The sequence below is a fragment of the Protopterus annectens genome, chromosome 4.part0 (genome assembly GCF_019279795.1).
Source record: "Protopterus annectens isolate FY-2018-M chromosome 4.part0, PAN1.0, whole genome shotgun sequence".
NCBI lineage: Eukaryota > Metazoa > Chordata > Ceratodontiformes > Protopteridae > Protopterus > Protopterus annectens.
The window spans coordinates 354,444,146-354,459,882 of record NC_056733.1 but is presented as its reverse complement, the minus strand read 5'-3'; the positions used below and the strand labels follow the sequence as shown (position 1 = coordinate 354,459,882).

Below are 15,737 nucleotides of genomic sequence, written 5' to 3'. Positions count from 1 at the left end.
AGCTGTAACCTTAACCTTTGCAATCTGTGAAGAGGTAGAGCAATCACACAGGATCTCGTCTCGAATGTTGTTCCGATGAATTCTAAGCTCTGAATGGGTGCCAGTTTTGACTTTTCTTTGTTTATTGAAATGCCTAAGAACTCTGCCAGTTCTAGAATGTTGTATAAGACATGAAGCAGTAGATGCCTGGTGGGGGCGGTAAGGAGTCAATCGTCTAAATATGGAATAACCCAAAATCCTTGCAGACTCAGATGAGCTTCTACCACTGCCATGCATTTTGTGAACATCCTGGGGGCTGAGGTGAGACAAAAAGGCAGTGTGCAAAACTGGCAATGACTGACTCCCAGCAGGAAGCGAAGGTATCTTATGGAACGCTTGTCCATTTTTATGTGGTAATACGCATCCTGAAGCTCTATCGAGCACATCCAATCATCCTTCGCCAGAAATGGAAGGACAGACTGAACCATGACCATCCAGAATTTTGTCTGTCTGACAAACTTGTTCAAGATACTGAGGTCTAGAATCGGCCTCCAGTCCCCTGTCTTTCTTGGCAAAAAGAATCTTGAGTAAAATCCGGATCCTACTTGGTCTGGTGGGACTGTTTGTATGACTCTTTTTGAGCAGCTTTTTAATTTGAGTTGCTGCGTCCCTTTGACTGGGTGGAATGTCGGGGATTCGTCTTTGCAGCCTTGGATAAAGACTGAAGGGGATATGGTAACCTCTGGTAATTGTTGTCTGCACCCACAAATATGATGTTATTGAATGCCAGGCTAACTGGTGCAGAGAGAATCTTCCCCCAACTGCCTCCAGAGGTAACCAATTGGGCTGCTCCTCATGAGCACTGATAGGGTTGCCCAGAGAAAGAATCGCTGGAGCCCTGGTTACACGGGCCCCCTCTGCCATGGGGGGGGCATCTTCCTGATGAGTCCCCCTCTCCCCAGGTAGAAAACTCACCATGTGTGCCACGAAAAGGCCCTTGGGACTTCCTGAATCACATCTTTCCACTCCTTTGATTCCTGGAATACAGCTGTTGAGGAATGGAAAAAATGTATGCCCACAGCCGAAAGGGTCTTTCCATCCTTTTCACACCTGGCTAATGTGTCTTTAACTTTTGGGCCAAAGAGCAAGGAAGCATCAATGTGAGTGTTGATGAAGGAAGACTTGAAGGGGTCTACAAAGTCACATAAGCGCATCCAGGCATAACATCTCATGACAATGCCTGCACCCACTGCTCTGGCCGCCCCTTCGGTTGTATGTGAAATCAACCACATGGATGAGTAAGAGATGGATTCTTGGGTCGCAAGCTGGGAGGCAACCTTATCATGTACCTTGTCAGACACTGCTCCTGCTAGGGAACCTGAGAGTTGAGTGATCAGGTCCCTTTGAAGACAGGTGAAATGTGCCAAATAATTCAACGACCTTATGGCAAAGGTCGTTGAAGCATAAACCCACTTCCCTAATCTGTCCAACATTTGAGACTCTCAGTTTGCAGGACGGACAGTAGAACTTTCCTTTGCGAGTTCCTTCTTTGTGGCCATCGCCACCACTATAGTATCTACCGCTACACGCTTGGACGAGTGGGGTTGATCTTCTGGGGAAGACAGAATTTTGTCAGGTCTCTGGGCAGTTGGCTCAATAGTGTCAGGGGCTTTCCAAGCACACTGCACAATGAGCTTGACTAACTCATCTGCAGGCAGGTCACCCAGGAAGTAGAAGTTCGGGCATGGAAAGCATGCAAGAAGACAAATCCCTCGGAGGAAGGGTTGGTGGACTTCCAGTCACCCCTCTGCTTTCAGATTTCTAGGATGACTCTGAAGGAGACATCTTCAGGGGGTGACCATGGGGACCCTTCCCCATCATCGTAATCTGTATCCTTGGTGAGAGATTCTTATGGAGAATCAACATGCTTCCTCTTGCACATTCTCTTACAGGATGGCTCATTGGGGTGGAGGGTCTGAGGAAGACTCCGAAGACAGGGTACCCTGTTGTAGGGCGTCTTGCTGCTTCCATGCCCACTACCCCAATGCAGTAGAGTGAGCGAGCCAGAGGACACACAGATATGACATTCCGACACAGAAGGTGCCAACTGTGAGCCTGCTGAGGCGAGTGCTCTCTCCATAATCTGAAAGGCAGGCCCGCCTGAAGAGGGATGGGAGCCCAGAACTGAAAATGACAACCTCAGAACAGGGGTCACACCCTGCTCCAACAAGCCCGTCCCCACAGGAGCCACAAGAGGACTCGGAACTGTCAAAGCAACTGGAACTGTAGACGGCACCGTGGAAAAAATTGGTGCCATACTAAGGATTCTGGAGCCGGCAGCCAAGTCACGGTCTCGTGGGTGGGTCAGCTCCAACTGAGCCGAGGTCCACAGGTTGGATTCCGGAACCAAGGTGAGATCCACCATCAGTACTAAAGCAGTTGGCACCAGGAGATATGTTGAGGGCTCCTAATCCTGCAGGGAGGTTGAAGGATGAAGAGAAGTTGGAATCCATGGAGAATAAACCTTGGCTCTGAATGGTAGGAAGGTCCTAGATGAGGTTGGAATACCTCGGCCCACAAAGAGCTGATCCACCAATCTAACTATATCAAGCTCTGAAAGGCTCCTGGTGGAACGAACAGACATCCTCAACGGTGTTGACCACCAAAGGGGTCAATAGATGGGGAATATTAAGTCCTGGCTAGGGATTCGACCTTTGATGTTGACCAAAAGCTTGTGCTGGGGGGAAGTGACCAGTTTTACAGGGGAACTATTATTGGTGCCAAGAGGGTCTGAGGTACCATGGAAGGGGTCGGTACCATGGTAACTTTAGTCAGTTCCATAAGACTAGACAGCAGCGTGGAAGGGGTAGTAGACTCTTGTACTGAGATGGTTGTCAGTCTCAATTTCAACTGTTTAGACTTCGGTTCTGTGGAAACATGGCCTTTGGATGATTTTGGTTCCTGAGATTGAGGAGGCACTGGAACCAAGTGGCTCCTCTTTTTCACTTCTTTTTTAGGAGGTTTTGACACCTCCACCTCAGACAAAGCCTCTGAAAAGTATTTTTTAACAGCCCCTTTACAATCAACTTGTTTCGATGCTCTGAAAGGGTCCAGGCACTAAACCCTTAACAGAGTTCGCACGAAGGCTGGATTTCTAAGTGTGGTACTCCCAAACAATAAACACAAGAAAGATGCCCATTGAAGTTGGGCATCTTTCTGCCACATTTCTCACATTGCTTAAATCCAGTTGTACCTTTTTTCTCAGCCATTATTAGGTAAATCACAAGAAATAATGAATAGCTGTTCATGCAATCACACACACATGCACAACAATAGTGAAAAACACAGCAAGTTAAATATTTTACTTAAGCGTACCAACAATGATAGCAAGAAGAATAACAAGAAGGGTAGAGAAGAAAGGGGAAAGAATACAAACAATGACATTTAAGAGTTACCAAAGGTAAGAGAGAAGGCAGGGGCCTACACCAGCTATGGTACAGAAAAAAAATACCAAACCAGTAAAAAACAACACTCACACTCTAAATCAGTAATATAGTATAAATGACCAAGAAATATTAAAGGTGGGGCTATAAAAGAGAAATATATTGAGAAATATATAAAAAAGTAAGCACTTAGATTGAGAGCATGGCTTGACATGTCTTGAAACTCTACACATCAAATGTGATCTAAAGAGAAGGGAAGACAGGCACTATGGGTAGCCTTAGCTTAAGAGTTTCTGGCTGGCACGAGCTTGTTACAATGGCCAAGTCTGTTCCGAGGACAGAACTGAGACCCAACTCTCATGAATGAATGAAGATTGACAACATCAGATCATGAGATTTTCTGCTGTACCAAAGAAACTGGAAGAAACAAGGCAATATTAATTTTATGAAAGCACAAATAAGTCAGTGGATTGGTATTCCACAGCAGGAACTGTTAATTGACAGGGCACATCATGTGTAAGCTCCAAACCTGGCCATGAGAAAGGAACCTAGACCTTTAATAGCAAACATGAAATCCTACCACCAGAAAGAACTGATTCTGACAAAACTGTATCAGAAAACAAAGTACTAAAATTGGGAGACAGCAGAGTGTTTATGGAAAATGATTACTCACTGTACACCAGGCAGAAGAAGAGTAAATTTATTCCACTAATCATTAAATGTTGAGAAGCTGCTACATCCAGCTATTTTCAGACTATTCTATCCTGGAGGTTCAAAATCAATTTTTGATGCAGAACATACCAAGTAAGAAATACAAAAGTTTGTCCAAAAAAAGGTGATCTATGAAACAGGAGATTCTGCTTCTTGTTCTTCTGGTAATAAAGCCCATAGAGAGACTGTGCCAGTGAAACCTTTTCCAATGTTTCAAAGGACAATGCTTGAGAGTGAGAGAAAAAAAAGCACAGCAGTTGACAAAAAGAAACAAGAGTACATTGGAAATGAAGCAGAGACTGGGTTTGGGAGATGCAGATCAACAGGAAGAAAACCAGCAACTCGAAATTGTGAAATAAATGTGGGATTACAAATCATTAACTATACTTATGAAACATGGCAGAAAAAGAAAACATGGAAATGTTGGACTTTTTTGACTTTGTTAAAAATGTAGGGGACTGCAAAGCATATGCCCTACTTTATGTCATTAATGTTCGGAAGAACATTTAGAAGGAGGAAGAGGAAGGAAAGAGATAACTGTAAGTAAAATAATATTTTGTTCTTAGTAGTATTTTTAAATGCATGACATAACCTGCATGCGGTAAAGTAAAGTTATATCAGTTATTTTCAAGTGTAATCAAGATACTAAAGTAAACGGGTGCCCCTGTGTTTTATTTTCCCTTCTTTCTTTCTCCTTGTTCAGTTTTAAGAAATGTAGGCACTGCAATGTAAAAAAAAAAAAAGTCTGGTCAAAAGAGCATGATACAAGAAAAATGGATGTGCTTTTTCTTACTCTTGCATAGGGGATGACTGGATTAATGCCATAGGCTTGGTCTAGTAACAAATTTTAAGGGAAAGCAAATAAATAAAAAAGTACACTGAATATAATAAAAAGTTTTCCTCTAGCAAATAAATGTGTGCTTGCAGAGACAACTGGGTATCTGACTCTCATGTATCCATGGAGACACTCGCATAAGGGGGCAATAAAAATAGAATATTTCTTTATTTCAATGGCTAGGAGATAATGATTTCCTCAATGCATTCAAGTGTTTTCACCATTTGGGAAAGGAAAAAGATAAGACAAAGACAGCACTTAGTAGAAGCCAAGCTGTACCATGCATCTAACCATGGATAACCTATAGGTTAATACAAGTCTATGAGTGTGACTGTCAGTCTGGGACAACTGTCCCTGTTAGGAGGGTTAAACATCAATATTTGAAGATATACATAGTTTTGTATGTCATTATTAGGCTAATACGTTTTAGGGGTGGTCTGGGGGTGTGTTTCTTTCTTTCTTTTTTTTTTTGTTAGAGGGCATTCACTAAAAAAAAGTTGTAACATGTGACATAGGTTCAAATGGATTCCACCAGAAACTGTATAAAACTTCAATCTGCCAAACATTAGTGTATGCAACACAAAAGCTGATAAAAGACATTAAAATGTTGCATGTAACAGGTGGGACCAATAACTTCTTATGGGACACTTTCTATATTATCTTTAAATGTAAATGGTCTCATTGATATATCCAAAAAGAAGAAAGACTAGTGAACTATATTAAAAATGTTGAGTGAAAATAGCCATGGTACATCAGATACATTTAGGAAGAACTGAGCATATGAAATTGATGAAGAAATGTTTTCATGATGGTTATTCAGTGGAATATCTAGGACAAAGGAAAAGGGGAGTACTTATATTAATTGCAAGATGAGCTCCAATATTGAAAGAAGAGAATAAAAAAGATAATTACTGTATATTTGTAGTACTACTCTGTATAAAGCAGAGAAATATACAAATCAATAAAAGGTACAAATGTAAATGCTTAAGGAAGAATTACATATGTCAACATTAGAGAAAGACGAGGCTCAATTTCTAACAGTTAGTATAGGAGATGATGAGATAAAAATGGTGATGCACAGCCAATCTATAGGAAAGTCCCCAGGAATAGATAGTTTCCAAATGTCCAGAGGAATACAAAGAGGAAAAAAATGATAAACATTGGAAGGTTTGGTTTAACAGCATTTTAAGAGGAGAAGCACCAACATCCTGTAAGAAAGCGATGGTGGCTGTAATACATAAAGAAGGTAAACACCCATCAGATCTAGCTTTATATAGGCCCATTTCAAAACTAAACCATGATTATAAAGTGTTTATGTCTTATAATGACTAAAAGAATAGCGAAGATGATGCCAAAAATGACAGATCTGGATCAATGTGGCTTTATGGAGGGGAAGCAAACATTTGACAACAGTGGCAAAGCAATGATGATCCAGACAGAAGTAGAATGTAAGAAAATACCACTTTTATTGGTGGGTCTTGATGCAGAGAAAGTATTCAACAGAATAAGGAGGGGTTTTATGAGCAGGGCAATAGAAGCATTTATATTCCTTGATAAAATTGTAAGGTTGATTAGAAGACATATATGAGGGATAGGAGGTGAAAATTAAAGTAGGTTGGTTCCACTCTGATCATTTCTGTTTGAGCAAAGGAACCAGGCAGGGGTGTTCTCCTTTGTATTTGCTATTTGCATTATATTACTTATAAATTGGCAAAGAAAAATAAGGGACTCAGAAATTCAAGGTTATAATTGGTATGGCAGTCAAGAAAAACTTGCTTTATTTGCAGAGGATACTATTTTATATATGAAAACACCAGAAAAGGACATCTAATTGTTGTGGAACAATTTGTGATAGTTTCAAGTCTTTTCAGGAAACAAAATTAATGCAGCTAAAAGAAAGGCAACAGCTGTAAATTATGTATACAGGCATGAAATGGTTCAGCAATATCTATATTTATAGGAACATGGTAAAATGTAGTACTTAGGAGTAAGGATTAAAAAGTAGTCTGTTGTGGTAGCTAAGGATATGTGGGAAGAGACGGAACAAAAGATAATGCAAACACTGCGAAACTGAAGCTCTGTTTTATGGATAGCAAGATACAGGCAGTTAAAATGTTTTTAGTCCCTTTAGTTTTATACACAATTCAGGCATATTTTTTACCAACCAAAGGAGAAGATGAGGATAGCAATTAATAAACAATTGAAGCATTTTTATCTGGGAGCGGAAGACGGCAACAGTCAAGTGGAACAAGCTGAATCTTCCAATAGAGCAAGGTAGTTTGGGATTACTCGATTTGAAGGGGTACCCAGAGCTACACAATTAAGGCTCCTATGCACAGCACAAGCAGAAAGTTATAATTCAAAGTGGAAAGTGATGATGACGAAACAAGGAAAACTCAAGAACCAAGGAGAGACTGGTATTTTGGAAGCAGATCCTTAAGGAGACTAACAACAACTACATAGAATATTATATTCATAAAGTAGCAGAAAGTACTCTAAGAACTAGGCCAACACAGGAATGGAGAAAGGAAATTTTGCCCATAAGGATGACTGCAATTTGGGATACAAACAATAGGCAAGATAGGGCTAGAATGTATTAGAGAAAACTGGCAAAAGAACAAAGGTATTGGGAGGAAATAATTAGAGAGGGAAATGTAACAGAATGGGAAGAGGCCAAGAATGTATTTGGAATGCAAGCCAAACCTCTCACTGTACAGATTTCTGCAGGTTATCCAGACTTTTGCCTCATATTTTTCATCTCTTTTCATAAAATTGTGGTTTTCTGGCAAATTGGTGGCAAATCATTCAAGACTGAAGTTAGAAAATGACAGACACTTGTTTCAGACTTCAAATCCTTCTGAAATTTCATGCTAATGCAAAGCCTGTTATTCTATCAAATTTCTCAGTTTGTAAGAGCAATATTTAAAAATTGTCCTATTTTCAGGCCTTTTCCCCACTTTTACTTATGGCTTTGTCCAGATTTCTTGCTCTAAGAGGTTGAGAGGTATGCTGCAAGCTAGAGACCGCCTTCCCTAGCATGGACTGATATCAGAGTACAGGCAAAGAGAAAGAAACAGGGGGCTCCTAAGTAAAAGACCAGCACTGGTAGGGTTTTAGTAGAATCTAGAACAGAAGCTGTTGTTAAAAATGGATAATTACTAGAGTATACAAAACATTACATGCATGATAACTAAGAATTAATTAGACATTAGAAAAGACTGGGAAGAGAGGTTGGCTGAGCAATTTACAAAGAAACAATGGGGGGATATAAATATATATACATATATATGGATATAAATGTGTGCGTGTATATATATATATATATACATATACATATACATATATATATATACATATATATATATATATATATATATATATATATATCCCAAATATGCAACAAAGTCTAGAAGATTCAGGAACTTTGCTTGGAAGTATTTACATAGATATATTCATAACCCAAGTAGACTCCAAAGAATTTTTCCTCAGGTACATAGCAAATGTTGGAGGTGTGATAATGGAGAAATAAGTAATTGGAAACATAAATTCTGGGAGTATACTGAGTTGGCAGAATTTAAGAATTCCCTGCAGACAACTCTATCAGAAATACTGGGTGAGCAAATTTGTATAACTAAGGAAATAATTTTTTCAGCTACGATAAAGAATCAGAATTGCCTAGACATAGTAAGGGCTTGCTGAGTCTAATTATGGTGGCTAAGAAAAGCAATTACTAGAAAATGGAAATCAAAGTCTACATCAACTGTACCACAAGTAGTGCGAATATAGTACCAGATCTAAAACAACTGGAAATAGGATCTTTAGAAAGGGGTAGGAGAAAATTACATAGAATAAATGGGAATTGTGGAAGTAATACATGCAGATTAATGTTTTGGAGGAGGAATGAGGTTTAAAAGAAGGCAGGATTTGAATGAGCCATGTAATGTTTGACTGACGATGACTGGAACAATTGTAAGTGATGCATAATGTTTGCAACTAAAAATGAGAATATGGTTGTTTTTCATTTTTCATGCCTGTGTCATAAGTGACAATTTAATAAAGATGTTTCTTGTTAAAAAAAAAAAAAAGTAGGAGATATACGACCTTGGTGAGAGGCAGCTCATTCACTAATTTAGGCATGAATGAAGGGTTAGCCCTCAGGGTCACCCTGTCCTTGTGAAAACCAGAAAGACAGGACTGGCCATGAGAGGCTGAAGTTCTGAAACTCTCCTAGCTGAAGTGAGAGCCAGAAGCAGAACAGTTCTCCAGGTCCAGAATTTGAGACTTGTTGATCCTACTGGTTCAAAGGGAGGTAAAGTAAGCTTTTCCAGCAAGAAGTTGAGGTCCTAATGAGGGGTTACGTGCTTCTTTGGTGGTCTAAAATGCAGAACCCATTTAAAGAAAAGCTTGACCTTGGGTCTGGACATAAGTGGAGGACAGAGAAGTAAACAAGCAGAAATGGCTGACAAATGGGCTTTGATGGAAGAGTAGGTCAGACATGTATGCATGAGCTTAAACAGACTGAGTATGGAAAGCAGCTCTGATTCACTGTGGTTCTATCCATTCATTTGACACCAAAAGAAAAATCTCTTCCCTTTGGCTATGTAGGATTTTTGAGTGGAGGGTCTCCTGGCTTCTTGCAGAACCCTGACTACATTCTCAAAAAAACTACCTGTAAGGAATCAGAACCCTATCAACCACAGGCTTAGTCTATGGATGATAAGTTAAGGTGTAATAGTGACCCCTTCTTCTGTGTGGTGATGATGATGAAGAGGAGGAAACCACTTCAGACTTAGCCAAAAGGGAGTCAGTAGCAAGTGTTTTGTTTACTCTTTTTGGGCCTTTAGATGAACTCCTGCAATGAAAGATAATGGAGAGAAGGTATAAAGTAATTTCCCTGTCCACTGAAAGGTGAAAGCATCTATCCTCCAGGCTGAGGGCAAGGGCCACTGATGCAAAAGAGGTGGAGCTCTTTGTTGGTCGCTCAGGCACACAGGTCTATCTGGAGTGCCCCCCCACCTATGAAGGATATCTAGGAACACTTGTCTGACCAAGGTCTATTGATGAAGGTCCTACTTAATGAGTCTGCTAACACAATGTCTTGTGAGGGAATGCATGCAGCTATTAATGACATGCTTTTCTGGACGCCAATATCTCATGCAGTCTGTGTCAATCTGCACAGCCTGTAACACCTGGTTCCCTCCTGCTTATGTACCATGACCATTGTACTGCCGGTGAAGACTCATAGGGGACCTGGTCTCCAGATATGGCAAAAGGCCTAAATAGCTTGGATGATGGCCCTCATCTCCTTGATGTTATGTTCCTTTATTAGTTTTGGCTACTATATGCCCTGTACTTGTGCCCTGTCCAGGTCCACCCATGCCTTGTCCGAGTCACTTGTATACACTTCCTGAACTGGGACTGGAGAAGTGAATGGGAGTTCTTCTGGGTTGAGCTTTGCCTGGTCTTTCCACATAACAGCTTCCTTCTGAGACAGCGTAATAGGAGACTCACTATGTCTAGAGAGTAACAGTGCTGGGACTAAACCGTTTTCGAGTAGCAATGGATTTTCCTCATATGCAGTCTAGCTAGATGGAGCACTGGAATAGTTGCTGCCATGAATCCCAGGGCCCTTAGGACCTTTCCAGGCTGAGCACTGGCTGAGGGAGTCAAGGCTGTGAAAGTAATCGTAAAGCTCCACACTTTCTCCTGTGGCAGGTAGGCCTGCATCCTTTTTGTGTCCAGTCTGCAGTCCAAAAAAACTAGGTCTTGAGTTGGCTGCAAGGAGGAATTCTTGTGGTGGATCATGAACCCCAACTGAGAGAGGAGGTTGAGGCTGAACTGCAGGTGCTATAGAAGTATCTGTGGTGAGTAGTGGCGGCTCATCCTATTGGACTGCAGGACTACAGCACCCCCAGCTGAAAACCAAAATAAAAAATCCATGCGTGCGTGGAAACTTAAATCCGGACTGCTGTTTAACCAGTCCGGATTCAGAAGAAGGCAGCAGTGTTACAAATGCATAGACTGGAAGGAGATCGAACTGCAAGATCTGCAGTCTGTGATGCACAGAGGAAGTGCAGGCAGGCATGCATGCTCGGCATTCTGGCACGACGAGAACAACTGGAATTGAACATGCAGCTGGCTGCTTTGAATTCCAGCGCCAAGAACATGGCTGGCTGCTTGAACGAAACTTGGCAAACGATCGATCTCTGGCTCCAGGTAGTTTGTGTGTGCATATGTGTGTGTGTGTGTGTGTGTGTGTGTGTGTGTGTGTGTGTGTGTGTGTGTGTGTGTGTGTGTGTGTGTGTGTGATAGACAAGTGTGCCCACCCTCACTGAGGAAGTATTTTTTGTAGTTGTTGAAATAAGAGAGAATTACAGACCGGAACTGCAAAGGAAGACTGTCTCAAGATTCTGATTTCTGCTTGATGTTCTTTTGTTATCGTCAGCACTGTCAGCTTATGTGGCTCTTTAATTTGTGTGGTTGGACATCTAACCTCTGCTTTGGTTAGCTTTAGAGTTGTGGTTTGGTTGATTTTGCAGTATTCTGCATGAGCAGCTCTTGAATGTTGCTTCCTTTTACTTTTGTTTGCATATAAGATGTCAACCCACAGGTGTCTAATTCAGGATTTGATTGATTATTGAGCATCTCTTGTCTCTTGATTGGTGAAACTGAATATTAAGTGGTTTAATGGAGATGAACGTATGTATACAACACACCCATTTACATTGGTGTGTATTGTAAGTCCATGTGTGTATTTGTGAGCATATTAGTCATGTGGGTTATGTCCTTTATGTAATATATGACCAAGTAAAGCCGGTTACGCAAACTACTTCTAAAGTACATTAGTAAGGGATATGCAATGGGGCTTGTAAGCATAGTAGAACTAGTTCACCAGAATATACTTCAATCTTGTGGATTTCTAGCTGGAAGAGCTGCAGTATTTTGATGAGTTCCTTCTGTTCACAGACTTGCGGCAGAGTTAACAATTTAACAGTATGGCAGAGAAATGCATGTTACACTCAGATGGGGGCAAAATAGTCCTATTCAAGTTATGTAGTCTGATATTGTCAAAACTTGAGGTTTTTCAGAAAAGAATTTGTGTGTAAAATGGCTAGAGAAACCTCAGCAAGTATACCTGGTGGTGGTTACAGAATAACTCAGGCTCAAACGCTGTACCTTGGGTGCAGGTAGCAAGAGACAGAATTCCCTACCCAATACCATTTGTAAAAGCTTTTCAGATTTTTGCCTCATATGTTTGTTCTGTTCCTCATAAAATCTGTGGTTTTCTGGAATAATTCACTGAATAACTGATGGGGCAGTGGTAGCATTGTTGCCTCACAGCTAGACGTTCTCTGGTTTGATTCTTGGCCGAGGCGCCTTCTGTGTGGGTCTGCATTTCATCCCTGTGTTTGTGTGGGTGTCCTCTGGTTTTATCCCATGTTACAAAGACACGTCTGGAGTGTTTTCCCCTGGGCCTGTGCTGAAAATTAGCTTTGTTCCAAGTCAGACTTTCCTGGTTAACAAATGTTAAATAAAAATGACAGCCATTTGAATTTCAGACTTCATATTCTTCAGAAAGTATATGGTAACACAAAACCTTTTATTCTAGCAATTTTCTAAGTTTATAAGCTGAATATTTGAAATCTGTCCCTATTTTGGGGGCTGTATTCCACAGTTACTGGCTTCATCCAGGTTTTTTTGTGCCAAGAGGTTGACAGCTATGCTGAGAACTGAATTCACTGAATATGTTTGGGGGCTGTATTCCCCCATTATTAGCATTGTCCAGGTGTTTTGTGGTAAGAGGTTGAGAGCTATGGCTGAGAACTGAATTAACTAAATGGTACCATTTTATTTTAAGTCTTCCTTGCTTTCAAGAAACAGCTGATATGGCATAGTGGTATGTTGCTCTGACTGTTTTGCACAGGGTCCTAGGTTCAAGACTTGGCAGTGAAATGTATGGTGGTAACGCATTTTATTCTAGCAACTTTAGAAGATTATACATGCAATGTTTAAAATGTGTCCCTGGTTTTTGCCCCCCCCAAATAAATTTTGGCTTTTTCCACATTTCTTGTGCTGCAAAGTTGAGAGATACAGTTGAGTGACGAGTGGATTTCACAAGGAGCTGAGAGCTTCAGGGGAAGAGAAGTTTAGTGCTGCTGAAGCTGAGTCTGCTTGCATTCTTAATAGCACAACAGGCAGTGTACTGGCTTATGATGTAGAAGGCCATGGGTTCTACTCCCACAGTATGTAAATGCATTGCTGATACTCTACTGTGTTATAAAGGGGATAGATGCTGCAGTCCTGAAAATGTCCTCTTTGGCGAAGATGCCTAGTAACTATGAACCTGTTATCAGTTTGCCATCCATTCCCCATTGCAATATTACTAGCTTATCTTTTTTTAATGTAACATAGGCAATTTACTCCTCAAGGGCAACAGGTACTTTATTTGTAGATGAAACAATTAAATATAAAGTTGTTTGCTAGCTGCCTCCTCTTCATTAGTTACAGATCTCTTTAATGTGGAATTACTTAGATGACTTTTACTTCTGCAGAAATTGTGCATATTTACTGATACTGGTGGACTGTAGAAGTTTGAGTAGACTTTTATAATGGAAATGTTCTTAATTGGGCAGTTTTGTCATTATTGGTGCATGCATTTTGTTTTTCATCGTATACCGGAAAAATGTTCAAAACAATAAATTTAAAACACCCTCTAACAAATGTGATTTGAAAAAGTACAGTTTTGTACCTACCATAAATGTAGATGTTCGAAGATCCACATTGCTGCAGTCATAACTCATGGGTAGTCCGCTGTCCTCGGTCGGCCCGAATACCAAAGTATTAGGCTGACGTCGGTCATGGGCGCTCAGATCTGACGTCAGAGCGTCAAGGTATTAAAGCGCATGACCGACATCATTTCCTCAGTCTTTTCTTGCCCCAGATGTCAGAAAGCCCTAAAAATAAAGGCCACAGCCAAAAATAGAATAACTCCCTAAAACCATGTACAAAAAACAGCTACAACCCAAATCATACCACCACTCCAAACTACAGAGGGGAAGGAAGGAGGGTAAATTGGACTGCAGCAATGTGGATCTTCGAACATCTACATTTATGGTAGGTACAAAACTGTACTATGTTCTTCATCTCACATTGCTGCAGTCATAACTCATGGGTAGAATCCCAAAGCAGAGGTAAAGGGAGGCTGGCAAAATCATAAAGCATTGGGGGCTGCCAAAATGCCCTGCAAGATTGCAGTGGCAAATCCAGCCCTAGATTTGGAATAAAGAGGAAGATGGTAATGTTTAGAAAAAGTGTGCACTGAACTCCAAGTAGCTGCTTCCAAAATATCTTTAGTAGCTATCCCCCTTAAAAAAGCAGTAGAAGTGGCAGTAGCCCTAGTGGAGTGAGGCCTGATTCCAGCTGGAATCTCCTTACCATGGTGAGAATAACAAAAAGCAATACAAAAGCCAATCCACTTAGAAATAGTTTGTTTTGAAACAGGTTTCCCCTGAGAACCCAAAGCAAAAGAAACAAACAAATGCTGAGACTGTCTGAACCCTTTAGTCTTGCTCAAATAATAACGCAACTGCCTGTGAATATCCAAAGTGTGCAAAATTTTCTCCCCTTTATTTTGGGGATCTGCATAAAAAGTAGGCAAATGAATAGATTGGTTCAAGGCCACATTTGAAACCACTTTAGGCATGAAAGTAGGGTTAGTACACAGAGATACCCTGTCCTTATGAAAAATTAGGAATGGTTCAACTGCCATTAGAGCCTGTAATTCAGAAACCCTTCCAGCAGACGTAATGGCCAACAAAAAAGCAGTCTTCCAAGACAAAAACTTTAACTCAGCTGTAGCTGCAGGTTCAAAAGGAGGTAAAGTAAGTTTTTCCAACACAAAATTGAGATCCCAAGCAGGAGTAGGAGCTCTACGCGGGGGTCTTATGTTCTTTGCCCCCCTAAGGAATTGCTTAAACAAAGGATGAGAGAATAATGGTGGATCACAGTCATAGTGAGCAGAAATGGCTGCAGCATGAACTTTTATAGAGGAGAAAGACAAACCCTTGTCCAATAATTCTGTAAGATATTGAAGAGAAACACTCAACTCAGGCCTGGAAACATCAAAGCTCTTTGCTTTGCTCCAAATAAAAAATCTCCTCCATTTATCAGCATAAACTTTCCTTGTACTAGGCCTCCTGGCCTCCAAAATAACATTCAAAACTTGTTGAGGAAGCTGCGACCCTCCAGGTTCTAGAACAGAATATGCCAGGCTGTGAGATGCAGGGACTGAATCCTGACATTGAGGAAATGATTGCCCTCCTGAGTTAAAAGGTGTGGAATCAAAGGCAAAGGGTAAGGAGGTTCCCGTACTAAACTCCTCAGCAGAGGGTACCAGTGCTGTCGAGGCCAGTCTGGAGCTATTAGAATCATGGAGGGCTTGTCTTGTCTGACCTTCAAGAGAACCTTTGGAAGAAGAGGCAAAGGCGGAAAGGCATAGATGTGAAGATTGCTCCAACTGAATGATAGAGCATCCACTTTCCAAGCTGTGGGATGAAACATCTGTGTGCAAAACTTTGGCACCTGGAAATTTAGTGGAGAAGCGAACAGATCTATGTCTGGAGTCCCCCATATCATTGTCAACTGTCGAAATACATGAGGATCCAATTTCCACTCGTGGGGATCCACTATCCGTCTGCTCAAAACATCTGCTAAGGAGTTCTGTGCTCCTGGCAGAAACCTTGCTTGAAGAGTGAGTTGCAAACTGAGAG

General features: G+C 41.0%; 1 protein-coding gene across 2 annotated transcripts in view; it reads right to left on the bottom strand.

Annotated features, from left to right (window-relative positions):
- Positions 1-15,737, bottom strand: part of SUDS3 (SDS3 homolog, SIN3A corepressor complex component) — a 1,220,864-nt gene that overhangs the window by 936,303 nt on the left and 268,824 nt on the right. The window lies entirely within an intron of this gene.